Source organism: Papio anubis, chromosome 3 (assembly GCF_008728515.1).
Source record: "Papio anubis isolate 15944 chromosome 3, Panubis1.0, whole genome shotgun sequence".
Classification (NCBI taxonomy): Eukaryota; Metazoa; Chordata; class Mammalia; order Primates; family Cercopithecidae; genus Papio; species Papio anubis.
Genome location: NC_044978.1, coordinates 59,288,691 through 59,303,182, shown reverse-complemented (window position 1 = coordinate 59,303,182; position 14,492 = coordinate 59,288,691). Strand labels below are relative to the sequence as shown.

The following is a 14,492-nucleotide window of genomic DNA, read 5'->3' as shown; positions in this document are numbered from 1 at the left end:
CCAAGTGAACCAGACTGCTTAAAAGCTCCTGAAGCTTACAAATTTGATTGCAAACATGCCCTCGCTAATCATGTTCCCTTTGCTTAGAGTATCCATCACAGCTTTCTCTACCTATAGAAATTGTACTCAATGCTCAAGACCCAGAAACTGTCAAAGAGAAACTTCCACATTAACACATCACCTCTTCCATGAACACCTTCCCAATCTTACTCATTACTCTTGGTTAGAATTTCTCTCTTCTTTCTTTAAGATATTACTGCATTTTTAAAAGTGTATTACTGCATTTTTAAAAGTGACTTTTAAAATGTTTTACATTCTGCTGTGTATTAAGGTGATTTCTCTGTATTTGTTATCATTCTCACTAGACTGCAAGCCCTGTAAAGTTTGTCTTTTTTCCTGCTTATCTCTTCCAAAGCACATTACGAAGTGCTTGGCACAAAGCAAACGCTCTTTTTTGTTTGTCTCAAAAAAAGTTGTTCAATTGGATGCATCTTAACCAGAAACTTGATTTATGCTTAAAAACACTTATTTGGGAAGAAATGAAAAAATATAGGTATATATTTGTTATTTGTAAGACTTCTATGAACACTTAGGTTAAATTCATTCACTTAGGTACTCTTATTTATATTTTATTCCTTAAAAAATGTGAGTAGTCGACATTTATCCTTGCATAATTTCAAGTACTTCAGTTACTGAGGAAACTATGAGTGGATGATTTACAAAGGGAAACACCAGTTTGATTCATCTTTTTTTGCTCAGTCTCGAGGTTGACTTGCTTTATCAGGTAGATGGCCTGTTGAACAGGGTTTTAGAGTTCCCCACTGACACAGAAGTCAGAGACATTCTGTAGTGACTGCATCTACGGATGATAAATAATGCCGGGATCCACGCTTCCTTTATATGTCTTTTTTGAAGACAGACTAACCTTTAAAGCTGTAAGTTACAATTTCCCACTGTCTACTGAGCTGCCAACAATAGGATGGGTCCCCTGTGTTCAGCTGAACTAACCAAAATTCTAAAGTTCAAAAGAAAGAGATGGTGTTTCTAGCTTTAATGTTGTCTTCTACTTTTCCCTTTCTTCTTTTAAAATCTTATAGCTACACCTTGGAGTTCCGTGGCTTGTTCCACATTGCTGAACATTCAATGCCCAGGGTAAGGTAAACACAATCCTTTATAATCCTTCCCCAATCCCTTTTGATTAAATATGTTCCACGACTCTGTCTAAGTGAGTGCAAAGGGGCCAGTAAAGCTGCTTCAGCTTAATCGTTGTTGGCATTCTTTTTCACTTGGGGCCTTAATGGGAAGCTTCTCTTTGACATTTTTTTTTAGCAGTAAACCTGCCGTGAATTCCCATATACTTTGTACGAATGTTTCCATTAATTTGAGAGTCTATATTTTCCCCTCTAAAGTAACTGCCTAAAAACAAAATGAAAGTCAGTGTTAGGAATTCTTGGTGAGAATCACAGGACACCAGATGCCATCATTATAAATTTTAAATGTTACAGGTTACTTCTGAGAATAAAAGAATATGTGTCTAAGTATTTTAAGGATACATAGAATGTATTTATATGTATGTATATTAGATACAGTAAAATTTCAATATTAAAATTTTATTGAAGTTAGATTTATACTATATAGACATATATGATTTAAAGTTTTTATTTTGTTTAAGTAATTTGTTGGTTTGTAATAGAAATTATTTCTTTATTTGACAATTTAAAAAATTTTAGCAAAATGGGTAAAGGACTTCAGTCTAATATGTGTGCACTCTTTAAAAAGAAGAAAATCTTCAAGTGGCATGAATCAGTATTAAACAAAGTACATACTTCTTCTAACTCAAGTTTGTGTTAAACTCAGTCAATCAAAAAAGTATCAGAAGGCCAGAACTTTATAATAGAAAATTTATTAAGGTATCACTTTAGTCTACTTAACTATAAATTCTACTAACTATGGAAGGCTGTAAAACGATTTAGTTTTTCTTTTTAACATTTTGCTTACAATTCTTGCATAATGTATACATGAAAGGTTTTGAAAATTTTAGCACCTGCTCTATTTAAAAGTTTAGTTTAGCTCCTAAAATATCTTCTTATCCATTAACATAATCAAAGCGTTAGCTGAATACAATTTTTCCTAGAACAATGATTCAAAGGCCTACTGAATTTTTAAACAAGTGCTTATACTGACACCTTCTAATTAGAAGCTTCTTATATCAGAATACTAAGCAAAGTTGATGTCCTCAACTTTTTTTTCCTTACATACCTAGTAACCTACAAAAAATTACAATACTCACTTATTGTAAACCTGAATTTTTAGTTCTACTTAGAAACATTTCTTTAAGAGGAGTTTATCAATAGCTTATAAAGTATATTTTTTAAAACAATTATTGATATGAATAAAAACATGGCCTATCATCACCAGTCTATGAAAATACCATTAGAGACATTTTCTTAAAAACCCAAATTGTTATGGTTCCACTCTCATTTGTCCATGTGAACTCTAACTTTCTGAATCACTCCTTAGCAGCAGCTTCTCAGTCCTCTGCTCAGATGGTAGCCCTGTTACCCAGGCAGAGTCTTTTGCTGCTGTTCTTTCCTCATATCATACTATGTTACTAAGTTTTTGCTGAAATTCAGCCAAGCCCTTTCACCCTACAAGCCAGAAGGACTCCATTGTCCAGAAGGACAATGGGATTTTAAACGACTTTTCTAAATACTGCTCTGGGGGTCAAAGTCATTTCCAAAGCCAGAGAAGTTCTTCTGGTTTTTGCCACGTCATACAGCATAAACCCTCCTCTATTCCCACCTTCCAGTGAACAGAACTCCCGACGATGGGCCAGCTTCCTTTTTAAATTTTCAACGAAAAAGAAAAGGGGATGTAATTTTTTCTGTTTGTTTGCCTTTCTTCTTTTCTTTCTTTCTTTTTTTTTTTTTTTTTTTTTTTTTTTTTGGTTTGTTTGGTTCTTTTTTGGTTACAACATCCATTTCAGGAAGTTTCTAAAACCATTAATGTTGCAAAGAGGCCTCTAAAATTCAAAAGCAACTGATTATACTTTTTGAGATGAGGAAAGAGACAGTTGCTTTCATTAAAGCTTTGACCTTGATATTTACTTCTTCATAACATCAGACTAACTAGGAGAAGTCAGTATTGGAAAATGACATTAGAGCTACTGGAATGTGTTCACATAGTGGTGTAATGTAGACACTTACCTTCACAGAAAATGATTTATCCTAGCACTTTAAATAATAACCGTTAAATTATGTATTTTATGTTTGAATGGTAATGTAATTCAAAGACTTTTTGATATTGCAAATAATATTAAAATGTGAAAGGTCTTCATGACAAAATCAACTTAATTTTGCAGAATGAGTAAATAGAAAACATAATTCTTTGAGTTATGAAGGTAAAATTGAAATTACAAGTAAATATGGATTCCATATCTTAGGGTCATCAGTAATTATATAAGATATAATTATGGAGAAAAAGAGTTATCTTGGTGTTTTGTGCTTCTGTTGATTTTGGAATTTGCAGTTATACTAAGTACTAAAGAGACACAATAAATAAGTGTATCCCATTTGTCATGTCCCTTTAATATTCTTTAATTTGGAACAGACAAGCTCTTCTTTATAATATTTTATAATTTGAATGCTTCTGATGTTTCTGATGATTTAATTCAGTTTATTTTGTTTGGGGGAGAAATCCCACAAACATGATGTCAAGTGTTTGTCAGTGCATTGTATCAGAAGGTGTATGCTATTGAGTTGTCCTATTACTGCTTATGTTAATTTTGATGTCTTAGTTAAGCTGGTATCTGTCGGGTTTGGAAAGCGTCTTTCAAGTCTTACTTATTTTACTGTACAAACTTGAGGTTTACATGTACTTTGTCACCAGATCTTAAGAGTTGACCATTTTAAATAGCTTCAGTGGCAAAATATAAACAGAAAAAATTTAGAATGTTAAAATCTAATTATAATTTAAGAAAAAAGAGCCATAAAAATATGAGTCTCAATCATTAGGTAGTCAGCTCCCCTAAATTGGGGATTCTTTTCTATGGTGCAGGAGTTAAACGGGTTGTTTGTCATTCCAGGGACAAGCTCACTTTATTGAATATGTTCTTAATCATCTTGTCCAATATCTACCTGGAAGGCTAATAATTATAGCGACTACACAAACTGTACAACCATGAATGTAACAAAATCTTAGTGTTTGTCTCTCATTTGATTTTGAATTTTCTTCTCTTCTTTTACATTTATTTTGTGGGCTAGGTAGTCTATATCTATCAGTCTCTGGATAAAAACTTGAGAGGGCATCAGGTTTTTTCTGGTTACTGTTAAGTAATAAAAATGTCAACGGGGCGTGGTGGCTCACGCCTGTAATCCCAGCACTCTGGGAGGCCAGGGCGGGCAGATCACGAGGTCAGGAGATCAAGACCATCCTGGCTAACACGGTGAAACCCCGTCTCTACTAAAAATTCAAAAAAATTAGCCGGGCGTGATGGCAGGGGCCTGTGGTCCCAGCTACTCAGGAGGCTGAGGCAGGAGAATGGTGTGAACGCGGGAGGCGGAGCTTGCAGTGAGCCGAGATGGCGCCACTGCACTCCAGCCTGGGCGGCAGAGCGAGGCTCCGTCTCAAAAAAGAAAAAAAGGTCTATGATCCTTTTAATTAAAAAAAAAAAAACAAACAAAACAGTTTTGTTTCAGTAACCAAATGCCTAGTACTTTGTAGCAAACACAATGAACACGGGTTAAAGTGAGCCTTTTCTCTTCTCAAGGTTTTCATAATGAGTTGTGAAGTCAAGAAAAGGATAGATCATTTTTTGCTCATTCAGCAGTTTTACTTCCTGTCTGCCATATTGCTAGATGCAATTTCTGAATTTGCTAAGCTTATATCAAATAGAGGTTGAAGGAGGGTTTGAGTAGGTAGAGGGAGATAAGCAGAGCAGGAAAGTGTTTACTCAAGGGTGATTTTGGTAGTGATCTAGCATCCGTGCACTTGTTTCATGGTAGATATTTATAGTTCATTATATCGGTCATGGATGTCTTCATGAATTCTTTGGAAACATCCATTATGAAAGTTCTCCATTAGTGCCTTATTTGAATCATGATTATTTTCAATTGTCTGTTAATTTTTTTTCCCTAATATTTGTGTTATATCTGAGTCTGGTTCTGTCCCTTGGCAGTGTCTTGTTCATCTTGCTTTTTTGTATGTCTTGTAAAGTTTTCTTTTTTTTTTTTTTTAAGTTAGAAATCGTATATAGGATTATAGAAACTAAAATAAATAGTCTTAATTTCTTTTTTTTTTTTTTTTTTTTTTTTGAGACGGAGTCTCGCTCTGCCACCCAGGCTGGAGTGCAGTGGCCGGATCTCAGCTCACTGCAAGCTCCACCTCCCGGGTTCACGCCATTCTCCTGTCTCAGCCTCCCGAGTAGCTGGGACTACAGGCGCCTGCCACCTCGCCTGGCTAAGTTTTTGTATTTTTAGTAGAGACGGGGTTTCACTGTGTTAGCCAGGATGGTCTCGATCTCCTGACCTCGTGATCCGCCTGTCTCGGCCTCCCAAAGTGCTGGGATTACTGGCTTGAGCCACCGCGCCCGGCCCAATAGTCTTAATTTCTAAAGTGGTATGCCTTTTCTTCTGATAGGACTTTAATTTGGGAGTTTGAGTTGATCTATCCAGGCTATCCAGGGTTTGCTGTATTGCTAGTGCCCCTTGCCACCTACCATACACAAATGTTAACTGTTTCTGGAGAAAGATAACATAATCCTAGACTTTAACTTATTTTCACAATTTTTCAGATACAATACTTTGACCATGAAAAATAATCAAGTGAAGACTAGGACAACTTGAGCAACCAAAAGAAGAAATAATATCTGCTATAGTTTAAATGTGTTCCCCAAATTTCACGTGTTTGAAACTCAATACCCAAATGTATATCCTGATAGCATTTGGAGGTAGAGTGTTTAAAGGTAATTAGGATGATAAAGTCATCCAAATGGGGAACCCATGATGAGGTTGATTGCTTTGTTCAGGAACAGAGTCCTGAGCTGGCACATACTTGCCCTTTTGCCTTTTGCCATGTGATGCTTCTGCCATGTTATGATGCTGGAAGAAAAGCCTCACCAGATGTGATCTCTCTACCTTGGACTTCCCAGCCTCCAGAACTGTAAAACATAAATTGGTTTTCTTTATAAATTGTTCAGTCTGTGGTACTCTGTTATAGCAACAGAAAATGGACAAAGAAAATATCCAAAAAACCATCTCCAGAAAGACTCTAAGTATTGGAATTATCAAACACAGGCTTAAAGATAATTATATTTGCCTTATTACAGATATAAAAGACAATTTTAACAGAGGATTGAAAAGGAAACAAACAAAAAGAACAAAACATTTTTCAAATAAGATAATATACTAACTATAAAGCTAAACAAATTTATAATTACTATAATACAGTAATTACAAACCTAAAACTACATAATTAAAAGTAAAACTGCATAAAATACATCTATAGCAATCATCATGTGCAGTACCAGGTTATTGGCTTCTAATATTTTTCTCCAACACAAGGAACCAGGGAACCTCAGAGAAATGGCTAATTGTAGGGATGGTAGAGGAAATATACAAAATGAGCCTGGATCATCTTGTAGTGCCAGAATATAAGAAGACAGAAAATCAACCAAACAGAAGGATTAGTATGTTAAAAGGACACAGGAGCCAAATAAAAGAGGTCCCAGAGGCAAAATCGGAACAATGTGAGTCACATGATAAATAAAATGGCTTTGGATTAAAGCCCAAAGTATTAAATAAATATTTCTAATTCCATACTGATATAAAGATATGATTGAATAGATAAATAAATGGGGAATAAGAGAAAACTCTTTCATGACGAAGAATTCGGAATAATTTATTTAAATATTCTGCCCTAAAGGAAATGGAGACTAATTATTCAGTGTTTCAGGGTAGGTTGCACAGAGTGACTTGCTTTCCAAAAAGGAAAGGGATAAAGAGCCCTGACAAATACTACTTCAGCCAGGCAGTGAAGGTCAACATGAACAGTTATAAAACATGTTAATAATATGGACCCTTGATATGATGAAATGAAAATAGTACTTTACCTGCTTGATCTAACAAGCCCTGTCTAAACATGAAATAAAATCCAAACTTCATATAAATTCCACAGGGGCATTCTACAATGTATTTGACTTCTCAAGGTCATCCAAAAGAAGAAACATCTGAGAAAATGTCACAGGCAAAGTAACTTAAGGATATATGAAAGTTAAATGTAATATGTTTTCCTGGATAGTATCCTGGGAAAATAAAAGGATGTTAGATATATCTTAGAAAATCTGAATAAACAATGAATGATAGTTAATAATACTGCATTAACATTGGTTTATTAATTGTAACAAATGTACCATGTTAATATGTGGTGTTAATAAAATAGGAAACTGTACATCTAAAATTGTTTTTTAAATTAAAATCTGTTAACAATATTTTTAAGCCTCAATAGATAGATCAGCAGATTTAATGTAGCTGAAAGAGAATATGAAGACAGAGTTGATGAAAATCTATGCAGAATAAAGCAGAGATTGACAAAGGGGTGGAAAATACAGAGAAGAAGGTGAGAAACACAGAGGATGGAGAGAAATAGCTGAACTTAAATGAAATTAGGTTTCTAGGAGAAAAGCAGAAAAAGAAAAGGAATATAAGCAATGAATGATGAGAAATAAGATTTTTCAGGACTGATATTAAGACATAGATTTATTCTCTATTAACCCAAGTCAATTTAAATATGAAGAAAGCTATACAACAAAAGTTACCATGAAATTGCAGAAGAACAGAAAAAAAGCGAAAATATTAGCAGTCAGAAAGGAGTATAATGCATATACCATTTTGAAAGGCATGACAGACAGACTGAGCAGAATTTTCAGAGGAAATAACAGAAACCAGAAGACAATGTATTGATATTTTCTAGATGTTAAAAAAAAATAACTATAAACCTATAAGTCTATATCTAATAATATGTATCCTTTTTTTTGTTTGTTTTTTTTGTTTTTTTTTTTTTTTTTTTAATTTATTTATTATTATTATACTTTAAGTTGTAGGGTACATGTGCATAACGTGCAGGTTTGTTACATATGTATACTTGTGCCATGTTGGTCTGCTGCACCCATCAACTCATCATTTACATCAGGTATAACTCCCAATGCAATCCCTCCCCCCTCCCCCCTCCCCATGATAGGCCCCGGTGTGTGATGTTCCCCTTCCTGAGTCCAAGTGATCTCATTGTTCAGTTCCCACCTATGAGTGAGAACATGCGGTGTTTGGTTTTCTGTTCTTGTGATAGTTTGCTAAGAATGATGGTTTCCAGCTGCATCCATGTCCCTACAAAGGACGCAAACTCATCCTTTTTAATGGCTGCATAGTATTCCATGGTGTATATGTGCCACATTTTCTTAATCCAATCTGTCACTGATGGACATTTGGGTTGATTCCAAGTCTTTGCTATTGTGAGTAGTGCTGCAATAAACATACGTGTGCATGTGTCTTTATAGCAGCATAATTTATAATCCTTTGGGTATATCCCCAGTAATGGGATGGCTGGGTCATATGGTACATCTAGTTCTAGATCCTTGAGGAATCGCCATACTGTTTTCCATAATGGTTGAACTAGTTTACAATCCCACCAACAGTGTAAAAGTGTTCCTATTTCTCCACATCCTCTCCAGCACCTGTTGTTTCCTCACTTTTTAATGATTGCCATTCTAACTGGTGTGAGATGGTATCTCATTGTGGTTTTGATTTGCATTTCTCTTATGGCCAGTGATGATGAGCATTTTTTCATATGTCTGTTGGCTGTATGAATGTCTTCTTTTGAGCAATGTCTGTTCATATCCTTTGCCCACTTTTTGATGGGGTTGTTTGTTTTTTTCTTGTAAATTTGTTTGAGTTCTTTGTAGGTTCTGGATATTAGCCCTTTGTCAGATGAGTAGATTGCAAAAATGTTCTCCCATTCTGTAGGTTGCCTGTTCACTCTGATGGTAGTTTCTTTTGCTGTGCAGAAGCTCTTTAGTTTAATTAGATCCTATTTGTCAATTTTAGCTTTTGCTGCCGTTGCTTTTGGTGTTTTAGACATGAAGTCTTTGCCCATGCCTATGTCCTGAATGGTACTACCTAGGTTTTCCTCTAGGATTTTTATGGTATTAGGTCTAACATTTAAGTCTCTAATCCATCTTGAATTAATTTTCGTATAAGGAGTAAGGAAAGGATCCAGTTTCAGCTTTCTACTGATGGCTAGCCAATTTTCCCAGCACCATTTATTAAATACGGAATCCTTTCCCCATTTCTTGTTTTTCTCAGGTTTGTCAAAGATCAGATGGCTGTAGATGTGTGGTATTATTTCTGAGGACTCTGTTCTGTTCCATTGGTCTATATCTCTGTTTTGGTACCAGTACCATGCTGTTTTGGTTACTGTAGCCTTGTAGTATAGTTTGAAGTCAGGTAGCGTGATGCCTCCAGCTTTGTTCTTTTGACTTAGGATTGTCTTGGAGATGCGGGCTCTTTTTTGGTTCCATATGAACTTTAAAGCAGTTTTTTCCAATTCTGTGAAGAAACTCATTGGTAGCTTGATGGGGATGGCATTGAATCTATAAATTACCTTGGGCAGTATGGCCATTTTCACGATATTGATTCTTCCTATCCATGAGCATGGTATGTTCTTCCATTTGTTTGTGTCCTCTTTTATTTCACTGAGCAGTGGTTTGTAGTTCTCCTTGAAGAGGTCCTTTACATTCCTTGTAAGTTGGATTCCTAGGTATTTTATTCTCTTTGAAGCAATTGTGAATGGAAGTTCATTCATGATTTGGCTCTGTGTTTGTCTGTTATTGGTGTATAAGAATGCTTGTGATTTTTGCACATTAATTTTGTATCCTGAGACTTTGCTGAAGTTGCTTATCAGCTTAAGGAGATTTTGGGCTGAGACAATGGGGTTTTCTAAATATACAATCATGTCATCTGCAAACAGGGACAATTTGACTTCTTCTTTTCCTAACTGAATACCCCTGATTTCTTTCTCTTGCCTAATTGCCCTAGCCAGAACTTCCAACACTCTGTTGAATAGGAGTGGTGAGAGAGGGCATCCCTGTCTTGTGCCAGTTTTCAAAGGGAATTTTTCCAGTTTTTGCCCATTCAGTATGATATTGGCTGTGGGTTTGTCATAAATAGCTCTTATTATTTTGAGGTACGTTCCATCAATACCGAATTTATTGAGCGTTTTTAGCATGAAGGGCTGTTGAATTTTGTCAAAAGCCTTTTCTGCATCTATTGAGATAATCATGTGGTTCTTGTCTTTGGTTCTGTTTATATGCTGGATTATGTTTATTGATTTGCGAATGTTGAACCAGCCTTGCATCCCAGGGATGAAGCCCACTTGATCATGGTGGATAAGCTTTTTGATGTGTTGTTGAATCCGGTTTGCCAGTATTTTATTGAGGATTTTTGCATCGATGTTCATCAGGGATATTGGTCTAAAATTCTCTTTTTTTGTTGTGTCTCTGCCAGGCTTTGGTATCAGGATGATGTTGGCCTCATAAAATGAGTTAGGGAGGATTCCCTCTTTTTCTATTGATTGGAATAGTTTCAGAAGGAATGGTACCAACTCCTCCTTATACCTCTGGTAGAATTCAGCTGTGAATCCATCTGGTCCTGGACTTTTTTTGGTTGGTAGGCTATTAATTATTGCCTCAATTTCAGAGCCTACTATTGGTCTATTCAGGGATTCAACTTCTTCCTGGTTTAGTCTTGGAAGAGTGTAAGTTTCCAGGAAATTATCCATTTCTTCTAGGTTTTCCAGTTTATTTGCGTAGAGGTGTTTGTAGTTTTCTCTGATGGTAGTTTGTATTTCTGTGGGGTCGGTGGTGATATCCCCTTTATCATTTTTAATTGCGTCGATTTGATTCTTCTCTCTTTTCTTCTTTATTAGTCTTGCTAGTGGTCTGTCAATTTTGTTGATCTTTTCAAAAAACCAACTCCTGGATTCATTGATTTTTTGGAGGGTTTTTTGTGTCTCTATCTCCTTCAGTTCTGCTCTGATCTTAGTTATTTCTTGCCTTCTGCTAGCTTTGGAATGTGTTTGCTCTTGCTCCTCTAGTTCTTTTAATTGCGATGTTAGAGTGTCAATTTTTGATCTTTCCTGCTTTCTCTTGTGGGCATTTAGTGCTATAAATTTCCCTCTACACACTGCTTTAAATGTGTCCCAGAGATTCTGGTATGTTGTATCTTTGTTCTCATTGGTTTCAAAGAACATCTTTATTTCTGCCTTCATTTCGTTATGTACCCAGTAGTCATTCAGGAGCAGGTTGTTCAGTTTCCATGTAGTTGAGCGGTTTTGATTGAGTTTCTTAGTCCTGAGTTCTAGTTTGATTGCACTGTGGTCTGAGAGACAGTTTGTTATAATTTCTGTTCTTGTACATTTGCTGAGGAGTGCTTTACTTCCAATTATATGGTCAATTTTGGAGTAAGTACGATGTGGTGCTGAGAAGAATGTATATTCTATTGATTTGGGGTGGAGAGTTCTATAGATGTCTATTAGGTCTGCTTGCTGCAGAGATGAGTTCAATTCCTGGACATCCTTGTTAACTTTCTGTCTCGTTGATCTGTCTAATGTTGACAGTGGAGTGTTGAAGTCTCCCATTATTATTGTATGGGAGTCTAAGTCTCTTTGTAAGTCTCTAAGGACTTGCTTTATGAATCTGAGTGCTCCTGTATTGGGTGCATATATATTTAGGATAGTTAGCTCTTCCTGTTGAATTGATCCCTTTACCATTATGTAATGGCCTTCTTTGTCTCTTTTGATCTTTGATGGTTTAAAGTCTGTTTTATCAGAGACTAGTATTGCAACCCCCGCTTTTTTTTGTTCTCCATTTGCTTGGTAAATCTTCCTCCATCCCTTTATTTTGAGCCTATGTATGTCTCTGCGTGTGAGATGGGTCTCCTGAATACAGCAGACTGATGGGTCTTGACTCTTTATCCAGTTTGCCAGTCTGTGTCTTTTAATTGGAGCATTTAGTCCATTTACATTTAAGGTTACGATTGTTATGTGTGAAGTTGATCCTGCCATTATGATATTAACTGGTTATTTTGCTCGTTAGTTGATGCAGTTTCTTCCTAGCCTCGATGGTCTTTACATTTTGGCATGTTTTTGCAATGGCTGGTACCGGTTGTTCCTTTCCATGTTGAGTGCTTCCTTCAGGGTCTCTTGTAAGGCAGGCCTGGTGGTGACAAAATCTCTAAGCATTTGCTTATCTGTAAAGGATTTTATTTCTCCTTCACTTATGAAACTTAGTTTGGCTGGATATGAAATTCTGGGTTTAAAATTCTTTTCTTTAAGAATGTTGAATATTGGCCCCCACTCTCTTCTGGCTTGTAGAGTTTCTGCCGAGAGATCTGCTGTGAGTCTGATGGGCTTCCCTTTGTGGGTAACCCGACCTTTCTCTCTGGCTGCCCTTAAGATTTTTTCCTTCATTTCAACTTTGGTGAATCTGGCAATTATGTGTCTTGGAGTTGCTCTTCTCGAGGAGTATCTTTGTGGCGTTCTCTGTATTTCCTGGATTTGAATGTTGGCCTGCCCTACTAGGTTGGGGAAGTTCTCCTGGATGATATCCTGAAGAGTGTTTTCCAACTTGGTTCCATTTTCCCCCTCACTTTCAGGCACCCCAATCAGACGTAGATTTGGTCTTTTTACATAATCCCATACTTCTTGCAGGCTTTGTTCATTTCTTTTTCTTCTTTTTTCTTTTGGTTTCTCTTCTCGCTTCATTTCACTCATTTGATCCTCAATCGCTGATACTCTTTCTTCCAGTTGATCGAGTCGGTTACTGAAGCTTGTGCATTTGTCACGTATTTCTCGTGTCATGGTTTTCATCTCTTTCATTTCGTTTAGGACCTTCTCTGCATTAATTACTCTAGCCATCAATTCTTCCACTTTTTTTTCAAGATTTTTAGTTTCTTTGTGCTGAGTACGTAATTCCTCCTTTAGCTCTGAGAAATTTTATGGACTGAAGCCTTCTTCTCTCATTTCGTCAAAGTCATTCTCCGTCCAGCTTTGATCCGTTGCTGGCGATGAGCTGCGCTCCTTTGCCGGGGGAGATGTGCTCTTATTTTTTGAATTTCCAGCTTTTCTGCCCTGCTTTTTCCCCATCTTTGTGGTTTTATCTGCCTCTGGTCTTTGATGATGGTGATGTACTGATGGGGTTTTGGTGTAGGTGTCCTTCCTGTTTGATAGTTTTCCTTCTAACAGTCAGGACCCTCAGCTGTAGGTCTGTTGGAGATTGCTTGAGGTCCACTCCAGACCCTGTTTGCCTGGGTGTCAGCAGCAGAGGCTGCAGAAGATAGAATATTGCTGAACAGCGAGTGTACCTGTCTGATTCTTGCTTTGGAAGCTTCCTCTCAGGGGTGTACTCCACCCTGTGAGGTGTGGGGTGTCAGACTGCCCCTAGTGGGGGATGTCTCCCAGTTAGGCTACTCAGGGGTCAGGTACCCACTTGAGCAGGCAGTCTGTCCCTTCTCAGATCTCAACCTCCGTGTTGGGAGATCCACTGCTCTCTTCAAAGCTGTCAGACAGAGTCGTTTGCGTCTGCAGAGGTTTCTGCTGCTTTGTTGTTGTTGTTGTTGTTGTGTAGCTGTGCCCTGTCCCCAGAGGTGGAGTCTTCAGAGACAGGCAGGTTTCCTTGAGCTGCTGTGAGCTCCACCCAGTTCGAGCTTCCCAGCAGCTTTGTTTACCTACTTAAGCCTCAGCAATGGCGGGCGCCCCTCCCCCAGCCTCGCTGCTGCCTTGCTGGTAGATCACAGACTGCTGTGCTAGCAATGAGGGAGGCTCCGTGGGCGTGGGACCCTCCCGGCCAGGTGTGGGATATGATCTCCTGGTGTGCCTGTTTGCTTAAAGCGCAGTATTGGGGTGGGAGTTACCCGATTTTCCAGGTGTTGTGTGTCTCAGTTCCCCTGGCTAGGAAAAGGGATTCCCTTCCCCCTTGCGCTTCCCAGGTGAGGCGATGTCTCGCCCTGCTTCAGCTCTCGCTGGTCGGGCTGCAGCAGCTGACCAGCACCGATCGTCCGGCACTCCCCAGTGAGATGAACCCAGTACCTCAGTTGAAAATGCAGAAATCACCGGTCTTCTGTGTCGCTCGCGCTGGGAGTTGGAGACTGAAGCTGTTCCTATTCGGCCATCTTGCTCCGCCCCCACTCAATATGTATCCTTTTAAGAATAAAAGTAAAATACAAATTTTTAAAGGATTTTTTCTTAGTTTTCAAAAACTAAGAACACTGGCACCATCAGCTTCTCTTAAATGGAAATACAAAAATGTATTTCTGGCTTATACTGAGATCATGGAGGATGACAGGTAGGACTAGATTGAAGCTCTGACTTGGCATTGGAGCAGCGTGTGGAAGCTCGCATCATGAATTTATGCTCCAGAGCAACTGCAGGAATAAATCAGGTAACTT

At 37.6% G+C, this 14,492-nt stretch overlaps 1 long non-coding RNA gene across 1 annotated transcript in view; it reads right to left on the bottom strand.

Annotated features, from left to right (window-relative positions):
- LOC103884635 overlaps window positions 1–14,176 on the bottom strand; it is a 46,113-nt gene extending 31,937 nt beyond the window's left edge. The window contains exons 1-2 of the long non-coding RNA XR_001902879.3: window positions 14,134–14,176; window positions 6,052–6,157 (exon numbers count right to left, since the gene is read on the bottom strand). This is a non-coding gene — a long non-coding RNA (uncharacterized LOC103884635). The remainder of the gene's footprint in view (window positions 1–6,051; window positions 6,158–14,133) is intronic.
- Between the last annotated feature and the right edge of the window lie 316 nt (window positions 14,177–14,492).